The following is a 26,915-nucleotide window of genomic DNA, read 5'->3' as shown; positions in this document are numbered from 1 at the left end:
TGGGATTTTGTTGAGAATTATTGCATCTGTGTTTATGAATGATTTTGTACTTTAATTTTTCTCTTTTTTTGGTCTTTGCCTAGTTTTAGTATCAAGATTATGCTTGCTTCATTGAATCCTGGGAATATTCCATCTTCTTCTGTTCTCTGGAATAGTTTGATTAGAGTTAGTATCAGCTGTTTTCTGAATGTTTGATAGAATTCACTTCAGAAGCTGTTTGGGAAAGGACTTTTGTTTGGATTTCTTCTCTTTTTTTAATTTTAATGACTTGTTCAGTTTCTCCTATTGTGATGTGTCTGTTTAAATTTTTATTTAAGGTTGTGCTAATTTGAATAGCTAGTGTGTTTATAGAATTCTTTCCATTTCTTTTAGGTTTTCAAATTTGTTGGAGTACATTCTTATTAGTATTCTGGGATTCTCTGTTTTATTTCAGGAAATTCTTTTGTGTTTTCACCTATATCTTTTCTTGTTTGTGTTATTTGAAGCTTCTCCTTTCTTTTCCTTTTTTTCAAATTTGCCAATGGTTTGTCTATTTATTGTATTAATTCTTTCAAAGAAACAACTTCTATTCTTACTGATTCTTTCTATTGTCTTTCTGTTTTCTGTTCTAGTTTTGCTCAAATCAGTATTTCCTTTCTTCTGGTAACTGTAAGCTTTTATTTGCTGTACCTTTTCTAGTTGTTGTACATATTATGCTGTTGATTTATGTTCTTCTTTTTTTGATGTGTGCATTTATCAGTATAAACTGTCCTCTGAGCACGACTACTGCTGTGTCCCAAAGATTTTGGTAAATTGTATTTTCATTCCCATTTAGTCCAGTAAATTTTTAAATTTCATTAAAAAGATTTCTTCTGCTACCCAGTGCCTTTGAAGCAGGGTGTTGTTCAGTTTCTATGTATTTGACTTTTTTCTTAATCTTCCTGTTGTTGATTTCTAGTCTTACAGCATTGTGATATGATAAATACTTTGAAGTGTTTCAATGTTTGCTCTTTAATTTCTTACAGCTTTCTTTGTGGCATAACATTTGGTTTATTCTGGAGAATGTTCCATGTGTACTAGAAAAGAATATATATTGTGCTGTTGTTGGGTGGAGTGTTCTGATAAGACTATGAGGTCAAATTGATTTATTGTGTTGTTTAGATTTTCTGTATCACTGTTGAGTTTCTTTCTATTTGTTGTGTCCATCTAAAGTGATATTTCAAAGTCTCCTACTGCTGTTGTTGTTAAACGCAATAGAGTAGGTTCTGACCTATAGCGACCCTGTCTATGGTTTCCAAAGTTAGTGAACTTGAAATGACAACTTTGCAATTCAAATGACTTTGCAATCCAGAGCATTAACCCACAGCACCACACCAGGACTTCAAGTCTTTTACTAATGTTATGGAATTGCCTATTTTTATTTCAGTTCTGTTAAATGTTGATTTATGTATTTTTGGGGTCTTTCATTGGGTATATAGATATTTATTATGATCATTCCTCCTGCTGGATTGACCCTTTAATCATTATATGGTGTCTTTCCTTGTCTCTTTTGCTTATTTTTGCTTTAAAGTCTATTTTCACAGAAATTGATATTGCCACTCCTGTTTACTTTGGTTGCCATTTGTTAGACATATGTTTTTCAAACCTTTGATTTTAAGTTTACTTTTACCTTTCTGTCTAAGTTGTGCTTATTCTAGACAGCATATTGATGGGTTATACCTTCTTATTCATTCAGTTACTCATCAGTGGTGCATTGAATCCATTTTACAGTCGGTGTAATCAAGAAGTATGATTTTTATTTTTACTGAGTTTTATATTTGTGGTTTGGTACTCATGGTTTCCTTATTCCTTTTTTGTGCTGAGCGTCTTTTGTTTATGGACTTTTTAATGCTTTCCTTCATTGCTGTTGTTTCAGTGTTTACTGATTCCTTATGATTTTCTTTTTATTTTGGTGAGAAGGCTTATTAATTTTCTTTGAAATTACCTTGTAATTTATTATCTTTCCAAGTTTAAAACAGTCTGTTCTTTCTTTCTATCATCTTGAATTCCTCTCTGTTTGGATGTTCTACAACTCATTATTTAGTCTCCCTTTTTGCTTTGTAGCTGTCATCATTTCCAAACTGATGTCTTGGATTCCCTATTTTTAGTGTTGTAGGTTTGTTTTGGACTCCTGGTAGGATAACTGCTTGTTTGAAAGCCACCAGGTCTCCTGTTCAAACTCACCAACTGGTCCTCAGAAAACTTATACAGTGTCACTATGAGTCAGTCAATTCTGCAGCACTTATCAACACACTTATTTTATTTTTGATAATTCTTTATCTGGGTTAATTTCTTGCTGAAAGGGAAGAGGACTTGAGGCACTTACGAAAATCAAAGACCACAGATTTCAGTATAGATTACAACTCAATGTAAAGGAAACAAAAATATTCACAACTGGACCAGTTAACAACATTATGATAAATGGAGAAAAGATTGAAGTTCCCAAAGATTTCATTTTACTTGGAGCCCTGATATGGTGCTTTAGGATAATCCATTGGACTTCAAGGTCGTTTGAACCACAAGGTCAGTGGTTCAAACCTACCAGTCACTCTTCAATAATCATATGGCACTTCCTTGAGTTCCCCTAATTTCAAAAGTTTGGTGCACCTACACATTGCATTCTTAGGCTTGGTCAGACCTGGGCCAAGTTCTGCCTATCTTGTTTACTTCTAAGTTTGTTTACCAAATATTTGTGCCTCCAGTTGTGTTTTCTGTGCAGATGTCTTCCTGAGCTCCTCACCCAAAGATGATGCTTGTGCCATCTCAAAATGGTAATGTTGAATTGGGCCAGCAGGCAGGTCACAGATGTTCTCTGTTTGTCTGTTTTCATTCTATGACTCTGTAACACTCTGTGATTCATTAGAATTTTTAAACCTTCATTTGGTGTTTGGGCATCCTAAATCAATATTTGTATCTCTTTTACTTTGTCTTTGTTTTTGTTTTAGGCAGACATTATGGTGAATGTAAGTAAGCTGACATCTAAACTGTTGCTCTTGTTGTTGTTAGGTGCCATTGAGTCAGTACGGACCCATAGCCACCCTATGCACAGCAGAACGAAACACTGCCCGATCCTGGGCCAACCTCACTACTGTTGCCATGCTTGAGTCCATCGATGCTGCCACTTGGTCAATCCATCTCATTGGGGGTCTTCCTCTTTTTCTCTGACCCTCCACCTTAACAAACATGATTTCCTGTGTGCTGTTGTTAGGTGCCATCAAGTTGGTACTGACTCATAGTGAACTTAAGCACAACAGAAGGAAACATTGCCTGGTTCTGCACCAACCTCACAATCATTGCTATGCTTGAGCCCATTGCTCCTGGCACTGTGCCAGTCCATCTTATTGGGGATCTTCTTCTTTATCACTGACCCTCTACTTTACCAAGCATGGCGTCCTGCTCCAGGGACTAGTCCCACCCAATAATATATTCAAAGTATGAGAGATGAAGTTTGGCCATCCTGGTTTCTAAGTAGCAATCTTGCTATACTTCTTCCAACACAGATTTCTTTGTTCTACTGGCAGTTTATGGTACTTTCAGTATTCTCCTACAACACCATAACTCAAATGCATCAACTCTTCTAAGGACTTCCTTATTCACTGTCCAATTTTCACATGCATATGAAGCTATTGAAATACCGTGGCATAGATCAGGCGTACCTTAGTCCTCATACTTTCCACTTTGCTCTTCAACACATGTCAAAGGTTCTTGTGCAGCAGATTTGCCTAATGCAATACATCATTTGCTTTTTTGACCATGACTTCCATGAGTGTAAATGGTTGATCCAAGCAAAATGAAGTCTTTGATAAATTCAATCTTTTATTCGTTTACTTGATGTTATTTATTGGTCCAGTGATGAAGGTTTTTATTATTTTTGTTTACATTGATGTGCAACCCATAACAAAGGCTGTGTTCTTTGAAGTTCATCAATATGTATTTTAAAACCTCTTTGCTTTCACCAAGAAAGGTTATATCATCTGCATATTACAGGTTGTTAATGATTCTTCCTCCAATCCTGATGCCATGTTCTTCACATAACCCAGTTTCTTGGATTATTTGCTCAGCATATAGATTGAATTGCTGTTGTTGTTGTTGTTAGGTACCATCGAGTTGGTGCCAACTTATAGCAACCTTATGCACAGCAGAATGAAACACTGCCTGATCCTGGGCCAATCTCACTCCTGTTGCGATGCTTGAGCCCATTGATGCTGCTACTTTGCCAATGCATCTTGCTGGGGGTCTTCCTCTTTTTCTCTGACCCTCCACCTTACCAAACATGATATTGTTCTCCAGCGACTGGTCCCTCCTGACAATATGTCCGAAGTATGAGAGACGATGTTTGGCCCTCTTGGCCTCCAAGGAGCACTCAGCCTGCACCTCTTCCAACACATATCTGTTGGTTCTATGGGCAGCCCATGGCACTTTCAATATTCTCCTCTAACACCATAACTCAAAAGCATCAATTCTTCTACAGTCTTCCTTGTTTACTGTCCAGCTTTCACATGCATATGAGGTTATTGAAAATATCATGGCTTGGGTCAGGCGCACATTAGTCCTCAAGCTGACATCTTTGCTTTTTAACACTTTAAAAAGGTCTTGTGCAGAAGATCTGCCTAATGCAATATGTCCTTTGATTTCTTGACTGTTGTTTCCGTGAATGTTGATAGTTGATCCAAGAAGAATGAAGTCCTTGACAACTTCAATCTTTTCTCCGTTGATAAGAATGTTGTTTATTGGTCCAGTGGTGAGGATTTTTGTTTTCTTTACACTGAGATGCAATCCATACCGAAGGCTGTGCTCTTTGATCTTCATCAGTAAATGTTTTAAGTCCTCTTCACTTTCAGCTAGATTGAATAGAGTATGGTGAAAGAATCCAAGTTTGCTACACATTTTTGCTGATTTTAAACCATTCGGTGTTCCCTTGTACTGTTTGAACAATTGCCTTTTGGATTATGTACAGGTTCCTCCTGAGCACAATTAAATGTTCCAGAATACTCATGCCCCTCAGTGTTCTTCATAGTTGTCATAATCCACACAATTGAAAGCCTTTGTATAACAGGTTAATATCTTTCTGATACTCTCTGCTTCATCCAAGATACATATGATGTCAGCAATGATATCCATTATACCATGTCCTAATCTACATTTGTTTTAACATCTAGGCGTTACCTGTCAGTGTACTGTTGCAGCCATTTTTTTTTTAATCCCTAGCAAAATTTTACTTATATGTAATATCGATGATATTGTCCTATGATTTCTGCATTCTTTTAGGTAACTTCTTAGTGTCTAACATGGTTATTAATGTCTAATTAACCAAAACTGTTCTTGAAATAATCTCTCTGGAATGGTCACAAATATGAATCCCTCCCAGTCAGTTGACCAGGTAGCTGCTGTCTTATATATTGCTTGGCATAGATGAGTGGGTGACTACATCAGTTTGTTGAAAGATTTCAATATGTATTCCATCAATTTCTAGAGCCTTATTCTTTGCCGATGCCTTCAGTGCACCTTGGACTTCTTCCTTCAGTATCATTGACTCTTGTCATATTGCTACCTCTTGAAATTGTTGAAGATCAACCATTTCTTTTTGATACAGTGATTTTGTGTATTCCTTTCATCTTCTTTTGATGCTTTCTACATCATTCAATATTTTGCCCATTTGCTATTGAGTCTGTTCCAACCCACAGTGATCCTGTATAGGATTTCCAAGGAGTAGCTGGTGAGCTTGAATCAGAAACCTTGTGATTCAAAGCAACATTACAATCCAGCACAAGTTTCACAGGCTTGTCTGATATTCATTTAGGTGTTTTTCTTCTCTTTTGTCTTCTTAATGACCTTTAACTTTCTTCCTATATGATGTTCTTAATGTCATCTTACAACTCTTCTGATCATTGCTTATTAGTGTCTAATTCATCAAACATTTTCTTGAAATGATCTTTAAATTCAGGTGGGATATGTTCAAGATAATATTTTGACTTTTGGGGACTTGTTTTTATTTTCTTCAGCTTTAGGCTGAACTTGCATATTCACGATCCATTTCACCATCTGCCACTGGCCCTGTTTTAGTTGATGATAATGGAGCTTGTCCACCATTTCTTCTCATAAATATCCATTTGATTTCTGTGCATTCCATCTAGTGATATCCATGTGTATGGTTGTCTTTTATGTTGTTTGAAAAAGATATTTGTGATGAAGAAGTCATAGGTCTTGCAAAATCCTGTCATATGTTATTAACTTCTAGCATCATTCCTATCACCAAGGCCCTATTTTTTAACTACTGATCCTTCCTCTTTTTTTCCAACCTTTGCATTCCAATCACTAAAAGTTTTCAATTAGTCTTGATAACATTTGTGAACAATTTCAGAATGAAAAAGTTGGTAGGTTTTTTTTCAATTTCATCATCAATGGTTTTAGTGGTTGGTATGTAAATTTAAATAATGGTCTTAATTGGTCTTCTTGTAGATGTATGGATATTATGCTCTCATAGACAGCATTATACCTCAAGACAAATATGAACTGTTCTTTTTATGATGAATGTGATGCCATTCCTCTTAAATTCTGGGCATATTAAGCCATGTAACTGGCAAATTCAAAATGGTCAATACCAGTTTATTTCAGCTAAGTACTGTCTAGGATATCAATGCTTATGGGTTCCATTTAATTTTTGACTATTTCCAATTTTCTTAGATTCACACTTCATACATTCCATGTTTTGGTTAGTAAAAGACATTTATAGCTGCTTCTCCTCATTTTGAGTAGTGCCCCATCAGCAAATTGTGACCCTGAAAGCTTTACTCCATTCACATCATCACAGTCAACTCCTTTGAGAAGGCAGCTCTTCCCCAGTCATATTTTGAGTGATTTCCAGCCTGAGGGTCTCATCTTCCTGAACTGTATCTGATAATATTCTTGTGTTTATCATCATTTGTCAACATTTAATAATCTGGTTCTATTTGATGGTCTTCCACTGATATTCATAAAGTTTTCAGTGACTTAATATTTGGAGGTAGTTCATTTCTTCTTCTTCCTAGTCTGTCTTTGCCTGGAAGTTCAGCTGAACCCTGTCTACTGTGGTTGACCCTGCTGGTATTCAAAATACTGTCAGCATAGCTTCCAGAATCACAGCAACATACAAGCCACCACAGTAAGACAAACTGATAGATGAGTAGTGGCCATCTGAATTAGAACCCAGTAACATGCTCATATAAATGACCTGCCTACCCAACATGTGTAGTCCTGGTGTGGCACTGTAGGAAAAGTATTGGAAGAGTAACCACAAGGTCGGCATTTCAAACTCACTAACAGCTCTTTGTTAACCCTATACAGAGTAACTGTGAGTCTGAACCAACAACTACAGCACTTACAACAACAACAACCCAAGTACCTCTGAGTGCTGTTTTTGATACCAGGAAAGTAGACATAATCTAAGCATCTGACATTTGCAAAGTTTTGGAGTTGGTGCAGTTATAGTCAAATACAGACTAAATAATTGGTGCCTATTGTGGCACTGTGGGTTAATGCTCTGGGCTGCAAAATTGGTTTGAAACACAAGGTTTGGCAGTTCAAGCTCACCAGTCGCTCCTTGGAAACCCTATACAAGGTCACTGTGGGTCAGAACAGACTCAATGGCACTTAACAGCAGCAACAACATATAGTCAAATGCAGATTTATAAACTATAATGGAATCTAGGAGGTCAACAAATGTTTCTTTTTTTTTTCTTTCTTACTCTTTTAGACACATATTTTCAACTTTTTATTGTGAATTGAGTGAAGGTTTACAGAGCAGATAATCGGTTTTACATTCCACAAATTATATACATTGCTTCCTTACAATGGTTGCAATCATTCCATGTACCAATAATTGACCGTGTTTACTTCTATTCACTTTAACTGTTGCATTCCTCCCTGTGTTTCCTGCTGCCTTTCCTCTCTAACCTCCCTCATGTTGTGTATTGCCTGCCCTCTTGTCAATGTTAACACGGGTCTGTCCTGTAGCCCGAAAATACTTTTCTTACTCCCCTACACCCTGTAATCATCAGAGATTGTTTCTTTTATCAAGAAAAGCGTTTCTTAACTTTTCATAACATTGAACTCATACAATATTTGTCCTTTTGTGATTGACTAATTTCACTAAGCATAATTTCCTTCAGGTTCCATCCACCATGTTAGTGAGGTGTTTCATTGATTCCATCATTATTCTTCAATGTTTTGTAGTATTCCAAGGTCTGTATATACCAAAGCTTGTTGAATCATTCTACTGTTGATGTTTTTGATATGTCTCATGTAGTCAGAATGTTGAAGGATCCTGGTGTTGTTGCTTTAATCCATTCTGCTCTTTATGTCTTTTGACTGGTACATTTAGTTCATTTAAATTGAGTGAAATTATCAATACGTATAAATCTATTGCTGTCAGTTTTCTGTGTGTATCTTTGTGGTGGTGCTGTTTTCTTTGTTCTAGAAAATTTTCTACACTGAGTTCATTTTGTTTGTGAGTTTTGTTTTCATTTTCATTTCTGTGGTGTTAATGTATACTAAATCTTCCTGATTTTCCTCTTCTTATACTTTGATGTGCAGGTATATTATTTTTCTTTGAGGTTACCCTGTAATTTACTATTTTTTCCTCTGCTTAAAACAGACTGTTTTATCTTCAAATCTACTTGACTTCCTTGCCATTTGATAGTTCTATATCATCACTATTTCTTTTTCCTTTGTAGTTGAATTCCTTTTACAGTGATATCTCCCGTTCCTTATTTTCAATCTTATAGGTTTTTTTTACATTAAATATTTCTATATCTGGTTTGAGTTCTGAGTTGTGTCATCATGTATACTAATCTCAGGTTGTCTCCTTTTGCTGATTTTCAGTCCAAAGAACATCCTTTAGCATTTTTTGTAAAGTTGGTCTGGTCATCAAAAATTTCTTTAGTTTCTGTTTATTAGGAGATGTCCTAATTTCACCATCATAGTTGATGGACAGCTTTGCTGGGTATATGATTCTTGGTTAGCAATTTTTTTTTTTCTTTCAGACTTTTGTGTATGTCATCCCATTGCCTGCATGGTTTCTGCTAAGAAGTCAGAGCTTAGTCTTATTGATTCTCATTTGTAGATAATTTTCATTTTTCCAGAACTGCTTTCAGTATTCCTTCCTTGTCTTTAATTTTGGAAAATTTTATTATGTTATGTCTTGGTTATTTTCTTTGGGAATTTATCGTGTTTGGGGTTCATCCCACTTCTTGTATGCTTATCTTCTCACCTTTCATGAAGTTAGGAAAATTTTCTTCCAAAACTCTTTGACAATTTTCTCTGTGCTTCTTACTACCTCCTCCTTTTCTGGAATCCAATCACTTGTAAGTTGTTCCTCTTCATGGTGTCCTTCGTAACTCTTAGGGTTTCCACAGATTTTTTTCATTCTTTAAAAAATTTTTCCTCTAGCATATTAAGAGATTTATCTTCAAATTCATTAATTTAGGCTTTCATTACTTTGACTCTTCTCTTTTGCCCTTTCAATGTATCTTTCATTTTTGAGATCTTAGTATTAATTTTCTGGATTTCTAATAGCAAGTTTTGTATTATTTCACAATTTGCATTTATTTTGTCTGGGTTTTTATTGTTTTGTTTTGTTTTTTTCCTTGTAGCATTTTCTTGAATTCTTCTGTTTTTTCTATGTTGTCATTGCTTTCCTCAATCTTTCTGTCAATCTCTTGAAGGTACCTAAATATCCTTCTTTTAATTCTTTTTCAGTTAGTTTCATTACCTTTTTTCCCAAGAAATATTTTCTTTCTCTGCATCTTGGTCATTTGAGCCATTATCTTATGTGAGATAAAATTGTCTGTTTTATCTGAGGTATTGTGGGGTTGTTTTATTTGTGAAAACAAACAGTGCAGTCATTGGACCCAGAGAGGAGAACTGCCCAAAGAGGCTTCTGCCATAAAGACACTCACATAGTTACTGTGGAAGGGATGTGACAGCAGAGTTCCTGGCTCTAGCTGGAGTTCCTATCAGTCTCAGTGTTATCTATGTTCAGGGCACTGAATCCAGAAGTAGTTTGTGGGGGTCCTTGATGGAGTTGGTTTCCATGTCTGCTAGGACCAGAGGAAAGCTGGGGACAGGATGACTGGACTGGTTAAATGCTGGTCTAGTGGCTCTGTGGGTTTTGTAGATCTGGATCCAAGTCCGCCTGAATCCCGGCACCAAAGTAGCACACCAAAGCAGTGCAGCTGGCCCCTGCCTCATGATTCCCAACTATGTGTTTCTGAACTCCTGGAAAGCAAGATTTATACTAAGGGGGGATGTGGGTGGGATCTAGCTACACCTCTGGTCACCACAGGAGCATGGGGAAAAAGAAGGAACCACACCTTTCCCATTACCTCTATAAGCCTGTTCTGCCAGGCCTCCTGGTGACAAAGCTGCTCACCCGATTGTCATTCTGCCTCTGACGAGCTGTTCACCAGTCAGTCTCCCTCTCTTGCCATCTCTGCTCAGCTTCTCCTCTCAGAAAACACTCCATCCACTTCCCTAACAATTCCTCTGACATTCAGGGTGCTAGAATTTTCATGTTTGTCTGTTTCATTTGGTCTCACATAACTTTGTTATAGAGGGTCTATGTAGACATCAGCCTAGTCCGCCATCTTGCCAGAAGTCTCTCAAGTAATGTTTCTTTAAAGAATGAAACTTGAACCGAATCTGTAAGACAAATGTAAGGTAACTGTACCAGAAAGTTTGGGTGGGGACTAGGGAGTGTGAAGAATCTTCAAATAGGAAGGAAGAATATATACAAATGCCCTAGGATGGGAAAACACTAGCTCCAAAAACCAGCAGTATTGTGGGACAAAGTTGTTGTTATTAAGTTCCATCAAGTCAATTCTAATCCATAGAGATCCTGTATAGGGTTTCTAAGGAGCAGCTGGTGAACTTGAACCACCAAACTTGTAGTTCAAATGACTTTGCAGTCTGTCACATTAGCCAAAAGCACCACACAACATTAGTGAGGGTCATAGTGCATTGTAAGCTACATTAGAGCTTTGGGACTTCATCTAAAAATTATGGTGATTTTCCTTACTTCAGTGAAGTGTGCACGTTACAAAATATCTGGGATAAACTGGGAGGTCAGTCAGAAAGCCATTGCAGAAGTTCAGGTGAAGGACAATGTGGCTTTTACTCAAGATGACTCTTCTCTAGTTGCTGTTCTAGTCAGCTTGTTTCCACCTTGTGTGGTTGAGCCACTGGGTTGGTTGAAGTAATAGCTAAATCTCCAGTGGGAGCAGTTTTTCTTGCCAGAAGAATTCACACATATGCTCCCCATCTTCTTGGTGCCCAGCACAGCCTGAGTTCAGACACCTCAGAAGTGAAAAATACATTGAAAGGGCAAAGGAGAAGATTCAAAACAAGGAAAGCCCAAATTAGTGAATTTGAAGATAAATCTTTTAATCCTAATATGCTAGAAGAAAATTTTTTACAGAATGAAAAACTCTGAGGGAACCCTTAATTTGAATATCCACTTAGTAAAGGTCGGTTAGAGGACTAGAGCAAGTTTGCATTCCCAAATCCTGACACATGTGATGGGCAGTTGGAAATACCCTCAGCACTCTCAGTACTACTGGGACAGGACAGGTGCTGGCTTTACACATGGCTTGCTAGTGACACAGTTGGAATACTGGGGTTGGAGCAAGGATTACAGGGCCATATTAGTTATGTTTATAAAAGATGAAAGCTTAATAAAAGTTGAGTTCTGGTGGTGTAGCAGTGAAGCAGCCAGCTGCTAGCCAAATGTTGGTAGTTCAAGCTCACCTAGGGGATTCATGGGAGAAAGACCTAGGGCCTCACCTGGTGATCTGCAACAGTCAAGTTTACTCAATGCCATAAATCAATTCACAGTAAAGTTCATTGCCTACAAGACCGTATAGGGAAGCTCTACTCTAGTGAGTCCTGGTGAGGTGCTATAGGATAAGCACTAGACTGCTAACCACAAGGTTAGTGGTTCAAACCCACCAACTGCTCCTTGGAAACCCTACACAGGGACACTGTGAGTCAGAATCAACACAACAGCACTTAATAAGAAACACCAACTATATTCTAATGATAGTAAAGATTTTCAGATCTTTATTAGTAATGTCAAAACAAACCTAATGCTTAGATTTTTGGAGAAAAGCAAATTTGTTGTTGTTAGGTGCCATCGAGTTGGTACCGACTCATAGCTACCCTAGGCACAGCAGAATGAAACACTGCCTGATCCTGGGCCAACCTCACTATTATTGCCACACTTGAGTCCATTGATGCTGCTACCTGGCCAATCCATCTCATTAAATTTCCCATGATAAACTAGTAAACTGATAAACTCAGATCAAGGTGTCTTAAAAAATTATGTTAATATACAACTGTTGCTTAAATATTGTTGTTATTCTATTGTAGTAAAATATATTAGCCAGACATTTTAACTATTTGTAAGTTTACAATTGAGTGACATTAATCACTTTCACCTGTCACGTAGCCACCACCACTGTCTGTGTCCTTGTCCTTCATCACCCAGATCAGGGACTCATCACCTTTTAGTAATAACTCCCTACTCCTGTCTCCTCCCAGCTCCTGGCATCCACTAACAAATAACCTTTGTTTTTCTAGGAATTTATCTATTTTAGATATTTCATATAACTGGGATTATACTATCCTTTTGGGATTGACTTAATCCACACAGCATGATGTTTTCAAGGGTCATTTCTGTTGTCCCATGTATCAGAATTTCATTTTAGTTTACAGTTGAATGGTATAATATTCTGTTGTATGGATAGACCACATTTTGCTTATGCATTCATATGTTGGTGAACACTTGATTTGTTTCCTTGTTTTTACTTTGAAAAGTGATTCTGTGAACACTGGTGTACAGACACCAGGGGCTGGGAAACAGCAGTGGGAATGAACTGCAAAGATTGTCCTAGGGGAGCCCTCGATGTAAGGAAGGACAGACATGGTGTGAGGTTGCTGACAAAGATTAGGAAGGATGTTTTCCAGCTCCTCCCCCTCTGTATTTATTTGCGGAGCAATTGTCTGATGTGGTATCTCATTTCCACATCTCTTCAAGTTTTCTCAAGACAGAGAACCAAGGCAGAAACGGACACCAGGAGAGAATGCAGGGCTGATCTCTAAAGGGGCTGGAAAATTATATGGCCTCTCTTTCTTATCTTAATGGGGCAATTAGAAAAGACTCCAAGATTATAAGATTGCTAACTTTTTTGATCCATTAAAAGCTCCTTAATGGAGAGATGAGGAAAAGAAAAAAGAATTTCTCATTCACCCCATATTTCAAGTTGTGAAAAATAAGGCCTAGAAACTAAAGCAATGGAAATTCTCAGTGGCCCCATTGGGATCCGAACTCAGTTATTTTCCACCCATGAGCAAAATCTTTTCCACTCCTCTAGACTACTTCCCCTTTAGGATTTTCCCCAACACCACACCACAGGGGAATAAAACATGGGGAAATAAAAATGAATTCAGGTTTCAAAATATTTTCCTACAAATTGTATTTTCCTTTGATAACTCCAATGCAAACTGGAAAATAAGTGCAGTCTAAGGTAAATTCTGGAGTCCTGGTGTGGAATTGTAGGATAAACACTGGACTGCTAGCCTCAAGGTAAGTGGTTTAAACCCACAAGCCATTCTTCAGAAACCCTACAGAGAATCGGCATGAGTCAGACCCTATCCAACATCACTAACAACAACAAAACAAATTCTAGTTTACCTCTTGCTCATTGGTCAACCCCTGGCTTCAGGTATATCATGAAGGCTGAGACTCAGTTATTGGTTTTTATTTTCTGACAGCCTGTTGAAGGTCCCTGAAGTGCCCCCACTTCAGTGTGTGTGTCCCTTAAAGGAAAGGAAAGTGCACAGTGTTGCCATACAAACCTCCTTTCTCATTGGTTGACACGCACCACCTCTAAGCCAAGTGATTTTTAGTAGAACACTTTGCCAGGAAAAGAACAGTTGGACAATGAAAAGTTCAACAGGGTAAGACTCCCTCCCCTTTCCCCTAGAAAGACCTTGTGAAAACATCTGGGAGACCTGGGCTTCCCAGATGTCCTCTTTAACAGAGTACTTTAGGTGTTTATACTTTGCTCAGCACTGGGATCATGACAGATTATGTTTCCTGCAAGGTCTCAACATTTTGTAGGTGGTCTTGTAAAGGAAAGCAAATGTTGAAAGCTTTTTTCCTTCCTACTGGCTGAGTGTTTATGTGGGGAGAGATGGTACCAGTTGCTCCTGATAGGAGTGGTCAGGAGCACCAGGAACATGTGCTGACTGAAGCAATGACAAAACACACAGCTCTTCCCTGCAGTGTACACAATACATTCAGGAGAACTCCTATGCTTAAAGGTGGTCCCCAAGTAAGGAGGGACTAAAACCCCTGAACAGTTTTGAGTAGATTGCTTATACATCAGAGTATTTGTGGGATACTTATGCAACATAACACACATCCCAGGTGTCTTTAGATGCATGTGCTTAGCTAATCAGGGTTTAAAAGATGGCATGACTACATACTTTGCATATTTAAACATGCTTACACGATTAAATGTATGTAAATATTTGAGGATGTCTGCATTTTACTTTAAAAAGCAAAGCTAACCAATTATATGGTCCATTTTATAAGTTTACCTCTGTGACCATCATCGTAAAAAATGTCTATCAAGAATGTATGAGAAATTCAGTTAGTCATTATACAAAGTGCATGCCCCGTTAGAAGAATTTATGATCTAAGGAAAGCAGCATTGCCTGCAAGGAAATTAAAGATATCATCTGTAATAGCAACTGATATTTGTATATGGTTTTACAAAGTACTTCCACAAATATTATATGATATGATCTTCACTGAAATTCTGTGTCTAGCTCAAGGTCATCGAGTTATGAAGTATATACAGGCAAGCTTACTACTCGAGGTATGGATTTGGAATACCATTCTCTACTGCCTAAGAATTGGTGTGGGAAGTAGGCACAGACTGAGCCCAGAATTGGGAAGGGTATGAAGGACAGTTGTGGGAGCCAAGGCTGGTGAATCTTGAAGCAGAGAATCTATAGTGAGTTCCTGGATGTGACAGATGTGACGTGTGTGGTGTAGAAAATGGTGCAGGTGGAACTGGTGCATAAGGAGGATGGTGAAGAATTGAGAGAACTTGGGTGGGGAGAAGGATGTAACCAGTCATGTGGAAAAGGATTGTTTGAATGTACCGAGCTGGAGCTGAAGACTAGGAGTTTTCATGTTTTACCTCTAGACAGAAGACCCTGGGTGTTGTAAACTTTAGCACACTAAGCAGCTAACCAAAAGTTTGGAGGTTCAAGTCCACCCAGAGGTGCCAAGGAAAAAGATTTCCAAAAAAATACCAGCATTGCAATCTAGGAGTGAAGGTCCCTGGGACCATCAAGGGAGAAGAGCAGAAAACGGAATCCTACCCAGAGAAGCAGTGATGCCAGGGATGGAGGCACAGATGATGACATGGGGTGATCCAGCGGCTGGGGACTTTGGACCCAGAGAGGAAGAGGGGCTGTATGAGGACGACCAGGGGGCAGGCTTGCAGGGTATACCCTTTGGTTGGTGGATGATGCATGGAGGGGATAGTAACCATGGCAAGGAATCTATATATGACGGGACCAATGTGAAGCTAATGTCTTCCCATGTAAACTATCACATAATTCACAATAAAGCATTAAAAAATAATTTTAAAAAATCTATCAGCATTAGAAATTCTATGGAGCATAGTTCAACTGTCACACACAGGAGTTCTCCATGAATGTGTCAACTTGCTGACAAGTGGTATGGTTATAAGTCTGCACAAGTATATGGTGGTTTCTGCAGGGAAAACGTCACTTGAACTAATTTCTTGCTAGGGCTTTACCAGGTAGATATGTAAAAGAAGGAGTATGTAGGGGAACATCAGGAAAAATGGTTTCAGTGATGAGATCAAAACACAACAGCAGGTATTGAGCATTTACAGTGGAAGTGGCACTGTAGGATCAGCACTGGACTGCGAACTACAAGGTCAGCTGTTCAAACCCACCAGCTCCTTGGAAACCCTATATAGGGTTGCTACAAGTCAGAATCAACTTAACAGCGACTAACAACAACAGGCTTAGTGCTCAGACATCATCGATGTATTCTTCATAGAAACATTTTATGACCCCAATTCCATACATGAGGGAAAGAGATTTCAGAGAGGTTGAAAATTTTAAAACTGTTATCTTACCATTTGAATTAAATTTCAGTAACTGATAAAGTTGAAATATTTCATATTTAGAAACAGATTGAGAGGAGATTCCTAGAAGTCCATAGAGCAAAGAAACAGAGTTCTTTGCCTATAATTGTTCTTTATAGATCCTGGTCATGTATAAACCCATACCACCAAGGGAATGCCACATTCTGAGTCACTGTGCAGTGTGAGGACCATGTTGAATCTCTGTAGAATCAAGATAATTGCCTATGATTGATTTGCCCATTAAGAAAAGTCTGAGAAAGATAACACTGCCCCCAGCCTCCCAGGAACTACTGGCCAAAGCCAAGAAGAAATCTTGGGGTTGCCGTGATGACTTCACTCTGCACAGCTGTCGGCTTAAATGCTGGTCTATTCCCATACCTAAGGAGCTCTGGTAGTGTAGTGGTTACAAATCGGGCTGCTATCCTCAGGGTCAGTAGTTCGAAACTACCAGCTGCTCTGTGGGAGAAAGATGAGGCATTCTGCTCCCGTAAAGATTTACAGCCTTGGAAACCCTGTATAGGGTCACTATGGGTCGGAATCGACTCCACGGTACTTAACAACAACATTCCCATAACTAAGGAGCTCCAGTAGCGTAGTGGTTACGAGTCAGGCTGCCAACCTCAAGGTCAGTGCTCAAAACTACCAGTTCTGCGGGAGAACGATGAGACGTTCTGTTCCTGTAAAGATTTACAGCCTCAGAAATGCTATGCAAGGTCACTATGAGTCAGAACCAACTCCACAGTACTTAACAACAACAACAACATTCCCATACCTGTGTTGTGCAGCCTTAAAATCAACGTGTATCTGTAATAAGCTGGGAGGATGTTACTGCTTCCCTTTTATTCTGGGGATAGTGCTATGTGAAGCATGTGGGACTAACTGGGACTTTTCAGAAATAGATACATTGCCATGTTCTTTTAATCCATACTTTGTGTATATGAAACCACAAACTGAGTTTCAGGGAAGAAATCTGATTTGTCTGAACTTACTGCAGCTTCAAAACCAGAGCACTTCTGTGGATTTCCCAAATGTGGAAGGAGTGCAGATCCTCAGGGAAGTCAACCCCACAGGAGTCTGAAGCTTTTGAAAGGTTTGGCCACCAAGCTCCCCCTGCAGTTGCCAAAGCTCCATCCTTGTTGATAGAGAACACAACACTATTATCCCAAGTGACGTGCCACAAAAAAGAGGACCCAGCCCCCTGCATGGGAGCCAGGAATCCTAAGACTGCCCTGTTCTCAGAAGGCTTTCACCAGAGGCAGACATGAGAAAGCTCATGGGAACTGCTTAGGACCTGCTGCGTTGCACTTCATGCTGCCATCTTGAACATGTCATCAAAGCCAAGACTATGGGCTCCCAAAGTGTTGCTCATTGTAGACCTAAATCCAGGTCCACAGAAGTGTATAGCCAATGAGGTAGAAGAGTATATGGGCTTGGGCTATTTGTTTACATGCACTTAGACTAATTTTTCCCCTTTCATTTCTGTGAAATGAAAGCAGTGATACTTTGCCAGTCAATCTCATGGGATCGTCTTGAAGACCCAATGCAAGTAACATGGTAACTGGGTAACAGAGCCCCCAGCAGTGCTGAGCTCCATACTAAGTGGGAACCAAGGGAGGCCACAGCTGCCTGCCTTATGGCCATGATGATTTCTGAGGGCCTAAAGACACATCATTTGTTTTCATACAACCTTGTGAGATTCCACTTTGGGGACACTGAGTCTGAAGCAATGACCAGAGAAAAGAAATATCCTTGTGCAAAGTGTTTAATATTTCTCTCAAGACCAGCTCATCTGAGAGTAACTTGCTCCAAACAAAGCATCATTTTCTGTTTTTTTCTGGAAGCTCAAATCCCGCTTTCACATAACTCAGTCATGGTGGTCTTGAGTTCACTCTATGTTAACTCCAGGACTGATTTCAAGAGTAGTTTTTCTTGTGGCTCATGTAAGCAGATTTATTCAACCACACACTGTAAATCAAATACATTTCCATCCATTTGCATAAACTTTCACTTTGGTCTTTGATTGTGTGCACTTCTAGAAGAATGTGTTGTAAGCTACCTCCCTGAAGTAGTGAAGTGGATGGGGTTGGGCTGTGGATAGGGTGAGAGAGGTTTGAGTATGGAGAGTCATTCCTCAGAAAGTTTGATGAGCACAGAAAGGACAATTATCCTTGAAGTCTTTCTGCAGAGTAGTCCTACTTTCTTCCAAACATGTAGATCACTTACTAAGTATCATGTATATTACAAAGGTCAAGGATGGAGCAGAGGGGTAGACTAGAAGATGAGGATAACATAGTTACATCAATAAAGAAGTCTGCTGCTGAGGAATTTATCTGAGGAAGGCAGAAATTATATGAACAGAAATGAAGAAACAAATAAGTCATGTTTTTATCTGAGAAAAGTAGGAAAGGAGTAATGATAAGACTCAATAATTGTATAGGGCTTTAAATATTTTCAATACATGACTCATTTAAACTTCACAACCACTTGCACATGGGAATAGCAAACCTCAGTGAGCCCAATCCCCTAACTAATTTCACATCATTGGGAACAGGCGGAGCTGAGACCCTACGTCTCATCTTGAAAATTCAGACCCTGTGGTAGGCAGTGTAATAATAACGGCTCCAAATCGAAAGGTACCTGGGTTCTTGGGATGATGTCAGGGTCACATGTCTGTGGTGTGGCTGGGTGCTGGCAAGATCCAGTGTGGGAGAGTTGTGATGGGAAAAGAATCACACAGACTTTAGGGAATTAGGTGAGTTCCTGGTTTTGGTGGTCTCCACCTCTCCTGGCTTTCTGGTTATATGAAGTGGGCAGGGGAGATCAAAGAACATTGTTCTTCAGTGAGTAAACCCTTTCATTCTACCAACTTCTCAGAAGACTCTCATTTCCAGATGCATACTCATGACTCCCACACTTGCCTGGTTACTTTATGCAGGCATGAGCTTAGACAAGAGGGTTTCTGAAACCATGGCGTCTTCTCTCTCAGCAGCAAATGCAGATTTGCGATGTGACAGGATGGTGGTCATGGTGAAGAAAGGGCCCTTGCTCACATTAGGAGGGGCTGGGCCTTGCCTCTGAATGATGACTTTTCCTCTCACAGGACCCAAAGTCAGGGCCAAATGGGCCACTATACCTCTCACTATCTAGTTTCTGGAATCCTTCTGTCGTGTGCTTTCTGGCATGTAGACTCACATCATAATGTGAGTGGTAAGTCAATTTTGGTTCTCCCAATTCCCTTGTAAACGTGACCTTGTTGTTAAGTGCCCATGATTTGGTACAAACTCATAGTGACCCTGTATAAGTTTTGCAAAGAACAGCTGGTAAGTTTGAACCGCTGACCTTGTGGTGCAAACCGACCTTGTGGTCCAGTGCTTTACTCTACAATGCCACCTTGCCTGGGTGTAAAATGGTGGCAAGAGGATGAACCTTGCCTGACTTTTATTTTAAGTGCCGCTACGTTGGTTTGACTTATAGCAACCCATTAAGCCCCGGGTCTTTGAGGTTGTAACTCTTTGTGGGGACAGAAAGCCACAACTTTCTCCTATAAATAGGTGGTGGGCTCAAAGTGCTGGCCTTGTTATTAACAGTCCAGTAATTATCTTACAGCACCACACCAAAACACTGTTCTGTGGCTGAACAGCAGTACTCTGGAGTCCCAATGACACTGTAGGATAATCACTGGACTGCTAATTGAGACTGCCACTCGTCTGCCCATTTCTTGTACTGTGGTAGTGTATGTGTTTCTGTGATGCTGTAAGCTAGTCATGCCATTGGTACTTTAAAAATAACAGGGTTACCCTTGGTGAACAAGTTTCAGCTGAGCTTTCAGACGAAGCCCAGAAAGGAGGAGAGGCATATTTCTTCTGAATTGTTAGCCCCTGAAAACCAAATGATTAAAAGTGGAACACTGTCAGAGAGTATCAGGATACTGTCAAATATAGACCCAGAAAATGAGACCTTGGCATTGCACGATACTCAAAATAAGCCTGAAGGAGCACTGCCTCCTCAAAGTAGAGCTGATCATGATGGCAAGAATGGAGTAAAAACTTGGGGGCCTTCATTTGTTGATGGGGGACAACTAAAACAAGAAGAGCTATAAACATCCATTATAATCAGAACATGGAATGCACGTAGTATGAACTAGGAAAATTGAAAGATGTCAAAAATGAAACGGACTACATAAAGATCAGTATCCTAAGCAATAGGGAGCTGAAAGGATCTGGTATTGCCAATTTCGAATCTCACAGTCACATGGTTTAATATGTTGGGACTGACAAATTTAAGAAAATTGGCACAACATTTATCATGAAAAAGAACTTTTCTTATCTGTCTCCAAGTGTAATTCTGTCTGTGATAGGATAATATCCATACACCTAACAAGGAAGACAAGTTAATAAAATTATTATTCAGATTTATGCACAAACCACAAAAGTCAGTGATGATGAAATTTAAGAAATTTACCACCTTCTTCAGAGTCCTGGTATGGCATTGTGGGCTCAATGTGTTGTTGGACTGCAGGATCAGTTTGAACGCCCAGGTTGGTGGTTCAAACCCACCAATAGCTCCTTGGAAACTCTGTACAGGGTCACTATGGGTACGAACTGACTCAATGGCACATAACAACAACCACCAACTTTTTCAGTCTGAAATTGATCAAACATGCAATCAAAATGTATTGATAATTACTGGTGATTGGAATGCAAAGGTTGGAAACAAAGAGGAAGGATTAGAAGTTGGAAATGTGGCTTTGGTGATAGGAATGATGCTGGAGATCACATGAGAGAACTTAAAACCAAAGACTTGTTTATTGTAAATACCTTCTTTGAACAACATAATAAATAGCTATACATATGGATCTCACCAGATGGAATACACAGAAATCAACTTGACTACATCTGTGGGAAGAGATGGTGGAAAAGTTCATCAACCAAAACAAGATTAGGGGCAGACACTGGAAAAGACCATGAATTGCTCATATGCAAGTTCAGGCTGAAGCTGAAGAAAATGAAATCAACTCCACAAGAGCCAAAAGATGACTTTGAACATATTCCACCTGAATTTAGAGATCATTTCAAGAGTAGATTTGATGCATTAGACATTAATGACAGAAGACCAAAGGACTTGTGGGATAACATTAAGAACATCATACAGGAAGAATGCAAAAGTTGTTAAGCAGATAAGAAAGAAGGAAAAGACCAAATTGGATTATTAGAAGAAACTCTGAAACTTACTCTCCAGCATAGAGATGCTAAAGCAAATGGAAGAAATGAGGAGTTAAGAGAGCCGACCAGAAAATTTCAAAATTTTCAAAATTTCAAAAGGCAGTTCAAGAAGACAAATTCAAATATTATAATAAAATATGCAAAGATCTGAAGTTAGAAAACCAAAAAGGAAGAACACATTATTTCTCAGGCTGAAAAAAGTAAAGAAAAAATTCAAGCCTTGACTTGTAATATTGAAGGATTCTATAGGCAAAATAAGGAGCTCTGGTAGCGTAGTGGTTAAGAATCAGGCTGTGAACCGCAAGGTCAGCAGTTCGAAACTACCAGCTGCTCCGCAGGAGAAAGATGAGGCGTTCTGCTCCCGTAAAAATTAACAGCCTCGGAAACCCTGTGCAGGGTCGCTATGAGTCAGAACCAACTCCATGGCACATAGCAACAATAACAATAAATTGTCAAAACATTGAATGATGCAGAAAGAATTAAAAGATGGAAGGAATACATACAGTCACTGTACCAAAAAGAAATGGTCAATGTTTGATCAGGGTAGCATATGATCAAGAGTCAATGGTACTGGGGGACTTCTGGTTATGGTGGACAGCAGAGACACCCAGGTAGGAAGGTTCCATGGGGGAGGGATTGAAATCTCACAGAAGCTGTGCTCACAGAACAACACCAGAGCTCTGGATCTACCATCAGGTCCAGGATGTCAGTTTCCCGCACTTGCAAGTGAAAAAATCTCGATATAAAGGAAAATATTGTGAGTTAGGAATCTTTGTACAATGGACTCCCTCTGTAGCCGCCCAGGCAGAGTTCAGAGGGCGAGCCTATAGCCACACCAGCACAGGGAACCTGCGCTAAAAGCAGTGCAGACACATTTGCAAAAAGAGGTGTGGGAGAGTCTGTACATTTTTTTTCTCCTTCTTCCTGTCACGCCTTCTTTGCCCAGCCTGGACACGTTCAGGCAGGTGGGTGCATACTGCCACCCCCCCCCCAAAAAAAAAGGAGTCCAGCACTGATCCCACAGTTTTCCCACAATGCAGAGAGAAAAAGCTTGGCCATTACTTATGAGGACAGCCTTGGGGCTGCAGCCCTAAAATTGACTTGTGTGGGACCCTTGGTGGCTGTGTGCCAAGGAGTCAGTTCTGACTCGTGGCAACCCTGTGCAGGGTTTCTGAGGCTGTGGGTCTTTGCAGGAACAAAGTGCCTTGTCTTTCTCCTGTGGAACAGCTGGTGGTTTTGAGCTGCTGACCTTGTGGTTCACAGCCTGATTTGTGGCTGCTGCACAACTGGAGCTCCTGGGCAGCAGTCTTACCCAGGCCTATATAGCAAGAAAAAAGCAGGCATGTCAGGCCTGACAGACAAACTATAAAACAATCTGTAAAACCCCAACACTGTGCATATGCAGATATCTAACTGACCTTCAGAGACAAAAATAGTGGACAATGTTTCTCCCATTAACTTCTCAATATCTATCCGCACACCTCCATGGTGGTGACTAGAGGAGGGACCTGAGCAAGTGGACACCCCCACCCACTGCTGGAGGATTCTACCATGCACACACACTGCCTATAGACACTTGACCACAGGTTTATTTTTGTTTAAAAGTGTTTTTTTTTTTTTTCTCTCTGCTTTTTTATTGCTTCTGCTATTGTTCCTTTTGATCATACATCTTTCCTGGAGGTGAGATCTTTTTCTCCCTACATTACCCAAGAAGAAACAGCAATAGTGGCCATATAGCCAAGCTACAAGCATACCCCATAATATTCCACCATTGAGACAAGAGCTAATAACAGCTGCTATTCATTACATGTGAAAAGGGAAACCTATCTCCTGATCATATCTACCAGGAGATACCCTGTAAGCTTAATAACACAGCAACAAACATCCATTTAAGCATTAAAAAAAAACACCACATAACTACTGGAAATGACCAACAAAAGATCACAAACAAGCTCAAAACATGTCCAAAAATAGAAAAGAGTAACTGAGACAAAAGTGCTGGAGACAGAAAAAGGCTTCCCAGAAGAGGAAGAGCAGGCTTTGGATTTGCCTGAGAAAGAATTCAGAAGAATAATATGGAAACAAATTCAAATGCTCGGTAATGAGGTGGAGGAAAACAAGGAAGAAGTAAGGAAATTACTACAAGAGCAATCAAACAAGATTGATACAGCAATGGAAGCCATTCAAAATCTGCAAAAAGAGGTCCAGATGATTAATTATAAAATATCAGAAATGGACAATACACTGAAGTGGGAAAGGAGCATAATAGAAGAGATGGAAGCCAGAACTAGTGAGCTGGAAGACAAATCTTTCAATACTGCTAAGGTAGAAGAGCAAGCTGAAAAAGGATTAAAAAATCTGAAAAGAGTCTAAGATTCATGCTAGGTAACATGAAGAGGAACTACTTAAGAATTATTGGCATTCCGGACAGCAAGAATCAGAAAAGTCCACAGAGGATATAGTTGAAGAGCTTCTGGAAGAAAATTTCCCTAACATCTTGAAAAAAGAGAAGATAAACATTTAAGAAGCTGAACATACCCCAGGAATGATAGACCCCAAAAGAAAGCCAGCAAGACATATAATAATCAAATTTTCCAAAATCAAAGACAAGGAGAGAATTCTAAAAGCAGCCAGGAAGAAGAGAAGTGTTACTTACAAAGGCAAGCAAATCAGATTAAGCTCTGACTATTCAGCACAAAGCATGCAGGCAAGAAGGCAATGGAGAGACATACAAAACCCTTAAAAAAAAACAAAAAACCTGCCAACCAAGAATCATCTATCCAGCAAACTATCAACCAAATACAATGGTGCAACCCAAACATCCCAGGATAAACAGAATCTAAGAGATTTTATCAAAACCAATCCAGCACTTCAAAACATCCTAGAGGGACTTCTTTGGACTGAAAACCAACAAGAACAGACAACAACCAGAGACTGACAGGCATGGCAACACCACCTGAAACTCAGTTAACAGATAGCAGAGTCCAGAACAAAACAAAACTGCAACAACCAATTCAAAGGAGCTGGGAGATCAACGGAAGATCAAAATAACATCAATGTCAAAGAAGGGATAAATATAGGAACAGAGATCCAGGTGGTGAGGATGTAAGGTAGATTACAGAATATAATAGATTCTCTTAAATGGAAAGAAAGTTAATACACTATAAGGTAACCCTAAAGAAAGTCCATACTTCACAACTTACCATGAAAATGAACTTCCAAGCAGAACAAGCAAACATGAGAACCAAGAAGAAACCGACAAGAAATAGCACAAACTCAGTACAAGGAGACATACAGAACAAAGCAATGAACAGCACTACAAAAAAAAAAATTAATATAATGGCAGCAATTAATTCACACCTATCAATAACTACATTGAATGTCAATGGATTGAATGCACCAGTGAAGAGACAGAGAGTGACAGATTGGATAAGAAAACAAGACCTTTCAGTATGCTGCCTGCAAGAAACACACCTTACACACAAAGACAAAAACAGACTAAAAGATAAAAGGATGGAAAAAAATATATACCAAGCTAACTGCAACAATAAACAAGCAGGAGTGGCAATTCTAATCTCTGATAAAGTAAACTTTAAGACAAAAACCAGCATAACAGATAAAGAAGGACACTACCTCATGATCAAAGGGTCAATTGAACAAGACAACATAACCATAATCTACGCTCCCAATGAAAGAGCTCCAAAATATATGAAGCAAACCTTACTAGAATTGAAGAAAGAAATAGATAAATCTACAATTATAGTGGGAGATTTTAATACACCACTTTTGAAAAGGGACAAAACAACCAGAGAGAAACTTGACAAAGTTACAGAGGAACTCAACAGCACAATCAATCAACTTGACCTCATACATGTGTACAGAGCATTCAGCCCAACAACAACACAATATACTTTCTTCTCCAGTGCACATGGAACATTCTCCAGAATTTACCATGTGTTAGGTCACAAAGCAAGCCTCCATAAATTTACAAACATCAAAATACTATAGAGCATCTTTTTAGACCACAGTGCTATAAAACTGGAAATACACAGCAAGAAGACTAAGGAAATAAAGTCGAATACATGGAAACTGAACAACACCCTGCTGAAAAGCGACTGGATAAAAGAAGAAATTAAATGTGAATTCATAAAGTTCCTAGAAACAAATGAGAATGAAAACAAAATGTACCAAAATCTTTGGGACACGGCAAAAGCAGTGCTGAGAAGAAAATTTATTGCGATAAATGCTCACAGCCAAAAAGAAGAAAGAACCAAAATTAACACATTAACACAGCATCTCCAACAATTAGAAACTGACCAACAGAGGGAACTTACAGTCACCAAAGAAAAGAAATAATAAAGATAAGAGCAGAAATAAATGAGATGGAAACAGAAAAACTATAGAAAGAATCAACAGACCAAGAAGCTGGTTCTTTGAAAGGATTAATAAAATTGGCAACCCGTTGGCAAACCTAACCAAAGTAAAGAGGGAGAAGACATGAATAACTTGCATTAGAAACTACACAGGCAGTGTCACAATGGAACCAAATGAAATCAAAAGGATAATACTATGAGGAGTTGTACTCCAAAAAATTCAAAACTTAGATGAGATGGATGCATTTTTAGAAAAATACAACCTACCAAAATTTATACAGAGTGAAGTAGAAAACTTGAACAGACCCATAACAAAAGAAGAAATTGATCAGGTCATCAATAAACTCCCAGGCCCAGATGGCTTCACTGGTAAGTTCTACCAAACATTCAGAGAAGAGCTGTCACAAATTCTATTAAAATTATTCCAGAATATAGAGAAGGACAGAAAACTTCCTAATACTTTTTATGAAACAAGCTTAACCCTCATCCCCAAACCAGGGAAGGACATCACTAAGAAAGAAAACTACAGATCAATATCCCTCATGAACATAGACGCAAAAATTCTCAACAAAATCCTAGCCAACAGAATCCAGCAGCACATAAAAAAAATAATACATCACAACTAAGTGGGTTTCATAAAAGAGATGCCAGGATAGTTCAGCATAGAAAAACAATGTAATCCACCACATAAATAAGAAAAAAGAAAAGAACCATATGATCATATCTATTGATGCAGAATAGGCATTTGACAAAATCTAACATCCATTCCTGATTTAAAAAAAAAAAAAAAACACTCAACAAAGTAGGAATTGAAGCAAAATTCCTCTACATAATCAAGAGCATTTATACAAAACCAACAGCCTACATGACTCTCAATGGAGAGAAACTGAAAGTCTTCCCTCTGTGGACGGGAACCAGACAAGGATGCCCTTTGTCACCACTCCTTTTCAATGTTGTTTTGGAAGTATTAGCCACAGCTATACAGCAAGATATGGAAATTAAAGGCATCCAAATTGGCAAAGAGGAAATAAAACTCTCTCTATTTTCAGATAATATGATCTATACATAGAAAA

This window comes from Chrysochloris asiatica, unplaced genomic scaffold (genome assembly GCF_000296735.1).
Source record: "Chrysochloris asiatica unplaced genomic scaffold, ChrAsi1.0 scaffold00144, whole genome shotgun sequence".
NCBI lineage: Eukaryota > Metazoa > Chordata > Mammalia > Afrosoricida > Chrysochloridae > Chrysochloris > Chrysochloris asiatica.
This window is presented reverse-complemented; position numbering follows the sequence as displayed.